Genomic DNA, 4767 nt, shown 5'->3' with positions numbered 1-4767 from the left:
CCCCCCCCTCCCCCGCCTCTCAAACTGTGCCTGACTCAACCCGAGCCGCGCCGGACGCTGCGAGCGCTCGTCACATGAAACCATGTTTGTGATCTGCAGGGGACGCAGCCTATGCTTTCCGTTTCAGAGAAGTTAGCCCCCCCCCCCTCCTTCCCAACCCTCGCTCTCGCCATCTCTACCCAAAAAAAAGCCTGTTGCTGTTTGTTTACGATCACCAAGCCCGGCTAGCGAACAAAAAAAACGATGAAACAATTTGGAGAAATGGAGATAGCACTACGGTCTCAGCCTTGACTCTGCGAGACCGAATTACCCGAGAAGTACCTGCACCGGGTAGGACCAGAGGGGGCAATAAAAATATGAGCAACGCGGAAACACGGCGGACTCGGAGCCGGGAGCAAGGTCAAGGAAGGCCAATACACTTTCTTCTTCCATTATTGCTCAGAGTATTTTTTTTTAACGGATTGCAAGAGAGGGCTGCAGCAGTGAACAACGGGGATTTCTTTATGAGCGTCCGACAATGCGGGAGGCACCGCGTGCGTATCCTGCCCAAAGAAATGTTGTGCAGGCGCACTGGATTTCCTCAGAAAATAAATTTTGAAAAATAAATAGACCATTTCAGTCGCGGTGACTAGAAGAAGAAAAGAATAACCGAAACAGGAAACAGTTAAGCGAGGGGTGAAGACGGACGGAGGGTGGGGGGCGATTAGAAGGCAGTGCTTTTCCGGTTATTCTTTTCTTTTTCTAATCACCTAACCCTTAAAATTGTCTATTGAAATTACAAATCGCCCCCAACCGGTAGGCCACATACCAGCATGAGAAATTGACGTGACTACCTGACCGTCAGGGCACGCGGGCACGCGGACGGAGATCTTTATTCGCCTTGAGGGGTCGCAAGCTCGTGGCTCGCGGCGATCCGCGCGCACTGCGAGAGCCTTGTTGACCGTGCGCTTTTGCAAAGACCGTAAATTTTAGAGTTTATTTAAGTACACAGCTAGTAGAGTACGGTTTACTACGAGACGTTCCTGAGCTGCGCGTCCAAGAAAATCAAGAGGTTGTTCGCGAGCCCCGGTTTTCCGACACTTGATCTGTTTTTATAAAAGTATAGCGAAGAAAAGATCACAAGTTTACTGATGGGGGCCCGCCTGTGTTGCCGAAGGGGTACCTACTCACTAGGCAGTCTCACGCAACTTCAACGAATTATTCTACGCCTACGCACTATTGCGCAACAGTCAACAATCCCGGTAACACTGAAAAACTAATAAGAATGCGAGGGACAAGAAGACGGAAATCACCCTGCAATAACGCTGTTGCACCCGTTTTCACGTCCCCCGCGTTCTTCTTTGCCTCGGCACAGAGCAACGTGAACAAGACTAACACCCCAGTGACCAGCCGACCAGCCCTCCGGGCGTTCAGGCGGTGAGAACGGGTAAAAGACAACGCCGCCGCGACGGCAGGGCACGGCACGGAACGCCGGCACACGCACAGGGAACAGAGCACTCAAACACTGGATCACAGCAACACAAACACACAGGGCACACGACAACTCACCTGCTCAACTGGAGTAGTCCTGCTCACTGCGGCAACACAAGTCTTCTAGGGGAGTCCCCGGCGCGTCTCGGCACACAACGGCTGACACAACGAACGTCCTGCCGCGACTGCTGACTGAGCAACACTGGGGTGAGGGTGAGGGTGTGAGGCTGGCGCTGGCGCGACCGGCGACCGGCGACCGGCCGGCCGGCCCGGCAGGAGGGCAGGCGAGGCAGGCGAGGCAGGCGCGGGGAGCGCGGGGGGTGAAGGCGGGCGGAGGCAGGCGTAGGAGCGGAGGAGGGGGCGGGGGGAGGAAGGAGGCGAGGACGGAGTGGAGGACGGAGCAGGGGCGCAGCTCAGCTCTCGCGGGGGGCACGGCTTGGGGAGGCAGTGTGGCGGATGCGGATCCAAAAACAGGGAGGTGTCCCGTTGATATGTGACCTGCCCCAACCAACCGCGATATTGTGATGTTCGGGTAGGTCCTCTGGGGCGTACCGTCGCTTCAAATGTCAATCATACTTTATCGTTTCTTCATCACGAACTTCTTAGGGACAGAGCCTCAATATTTTTCGGTAACAGGCACCGGTCGCAGAAGAATGAAGAATGAGAATGTCAATGTTCAGCCTTGGCCCGAAACAAAAATAAATCGCTAGATGTGCTATGGAATATACTGTAGAAAAAGTAACTGGTTTCGGCGGAAAGAACACATCCTACGGTACACTGTAAAAATATATTACTATGATGAACGAAGTAAAATGTTCAGAAGCGGTTGACATAACCTAAAAGCAGAGAACGTACGAGCGGAAGAAAAACAAAGAGCGAGTGTTATCAACCCCAAAGTGATTTCTCGATTTCCTTTTTCGCGCCCCCTCCACCACTGCAGCGAAACCGTTGGTTGGAATAGATTGGCTCACCAATGAAGAAACAGCAGATGAGAGAAGAAAAGTAGCAGCGCCTCGGAAAGCGTGAGGGAGGGTGGGGAGACCTCCCTTCACCGAACGGCGGACGACGGAACAAATGTTCCGTTCCCACATACACACTTTGTGCACGCACGTGACATGCACAAAACACAAAATATCCTTTAACACAGTTCACTTCACTGGCTCTACAGTCCGACGAGACGGGTTGGCGGGCGACAGGAGACTCTGGTACGCGGCCGGGTAGAAGGGTTGGAGTGGGGGGAGGGCTCAAAAGATCGGCGCGGCCGCGGCAAAGCGACAGGGGTTCAACGAATAGCTCATTCCGGTAAAGTTTTAATGATAGCGAGCGGCCGCGAGCGGCCGCGAGCGGCACGCTGTAGACAAGTCTACTCGTCAGGGCGAACACACACAGACTGCGGACCAGAGACCGCAGAGCCGACTGCCGGGGCGTACGGCACGGCAGCAAGATTCCGAAGTGCGACCACCTGCTGCGCTTTCGTACTTCCGTCCTTGTCGCACACACAGGTCACCGCCACCGGGGGGGAGCGAGAGGGCACGAGAAAACGCTGAGCGGCAAGAGTCCCCGGAAAGCAGACGACGCGCGGGGGGACAGGGGGGCTGCTCGCTCGGGAACAACTCGGAGAACGTGAACGGGAACGGGAACGCGGCGGAGAAGAGAACGAACTGGTGAACGCGCCATAAGAGCTAATGGAGAACGTTCTCTCCCTGCGGCCGTTCCTTCACGCGTTCACGGCACTAGTCGTTCTCTCACTTGGTTCCCGAGCACCCCCCCCCCCCCCCCAGGGCATAGGGAGGGAGTTTACAAGTGGGAGGGGGAGGGGAGGAAGGAAAAGTGCGACCTTGGGCTGTTCGGCTGTTCTGCTCTGCCTAGCGGTAGGATTGACGACGACGACAACAGCAACAGTCGAGAAATCGTGAGAGAAACTGCTCACTGCCATGGTGTTTGGGTAAAATAAGAAGACCAAAGAACGGCATCGCGCGGGCGCTTCTGTGGCTGTGCTGCTGTAAGTATGCGCCGGCCTCTGGCCGGCACCGCTGGCGGCGCGCCGCTGGCCAGGCGTCAGTCTGTCTCGTCGTCGGTCGTCGGGCTCAGGGTCCGTCTCGTCTCGCTGTCTCGCCAACTCGCCGTCTCGCCCAGCGAAGAAAGGGACAAGAACAAAAACGGAAATGGCAGGGCTCCCGTGCGTGTCACTCCACCGCCCTTTCCTCCCTCCTCTGGCGTGCGGCGTGCGTGCCTCCGTCCCCCGCCCCGCGACTGCGAGACTGCGGGACCATGAGGAAGTTGCCCGATAAGAGCAACAAGAAGAAGGCAGCGCTGAGGAGGTGGCGTGGCGTAGCGCCGCCCCTAAACAAAGCAGAAGATGAGCGACAGCCTAGCAGAGGTTAGTATGCGTGTCGTTAGATTCCAAACAGTTTAGGACGGGCCGATGCATCTAGCACCTTGGTACCACCTATACCAAAGTCTATTTACGACATAGTTGAATCATTATCATTGAGTTAAAATAGTACCAATGCAATGTGTCCGTACACTAACCTAAACGAGGCGGCCGGTGGCCCAGGTGTTAGGTGTGATGAGTCACGCGCGCCACCCGACTGACCCGACTGTTAGCAATACTCACTAGGGCAGGGGGCCGCGCGCTCACGCATCACGAGTGCGCTCGCCAGTCTCAAATCAACCGCGCTTCAAGACGGTAACCGAGTACACTGGTCACGAACCACCCGCTGTGCGTCGCGCGCCGTAAGACGGATTAAAGTGTACCGCCGAAATCAGTGAATAAACCACCTAACGGCAACCCAAAGTATCTTTACTCTTGTTCTTGCCAGCATGGTGCATCGGCCGTGCATTCCAATACAAGAGGGCCGGGCCCTCGGCCGGGCCGGACCGAGTGGCTCGCCACCACCAAGCGCCGCCCTGGACTTGACGAACCAACGCGACGCGCGCACGAGGACCGCAATATCGGCGCGGTGAGTGGGACAGCGGACCAGCGCCAGCCCAGAACAAGGTAAGAGAGAACATCACACTCATCACTCATCACTCAGGAGGGGGGACAGGGAGGAGAAGCCCCTCCTCACCTCTCACCTGCAGGCGGGGCGCGGTCAGCGTAGGGCCAGCACTGGCCGCGCGCCGCCGGTCAGCTCGGTCCGTCAGATATGGCGATTTTGCACAGATGGACACGCCGGAGTTCGGTGTCCCGGGTACCTCGGTGTGGTATGGGTATGGGTCCACCTTGCCCGTGCGGGTGGGACGGGGGCTGAGCTCGGGGTTACGCCGCGCGGCTGCGCATAACAGGGGGGTGGG

General features: G+C 56.9%; 2 protein-coding genes across 3 annotated transcripts in view; both read right to left on the bottom strand.

The window, feature by feature from the left end:
* The window catches only part of LOC113217918 (uncharacterized), a gene marked incomplete in the record, with an annotated part of 40985 nt that extends 38117 nt beyond the window's left edge, over positions 1–2868 (bottom strand). The window contains 1 exon segment of one of the 2 annotated variants that reach the window (XM_052274853.1): positions 2442–2868. 2 annotated transcript variants of the gene reach the window in all.
* Positions 1–4767, bottom strand: part of LOC113217877 (myrosinase 1-like) — a 39357-nt gene that overhangs the window by 10835 nt on the left and 23755 nt on the right. The window lies entirely within an intron of this gene.

This window comes from Frankliniella occidentalis, unplaced genomic scaffold (assembly GCF_000697945.3).
Source record: "Frankliniella occidentalis isolate FOCC.00 unplaced genomic scaffold, Focc_3.1 Scaffold454, whole genome shotgun sequence".
Taxonomy (NCBI): Eukaryota; Metazoa; Arthropoda; class Insecta; order Thysanoptera; family Thripidae; genus Frankliniella; species Frankliniella occidentalis.
This window is presented reverse-complemented; position numbering and strand designations above follow the sequence as displayed.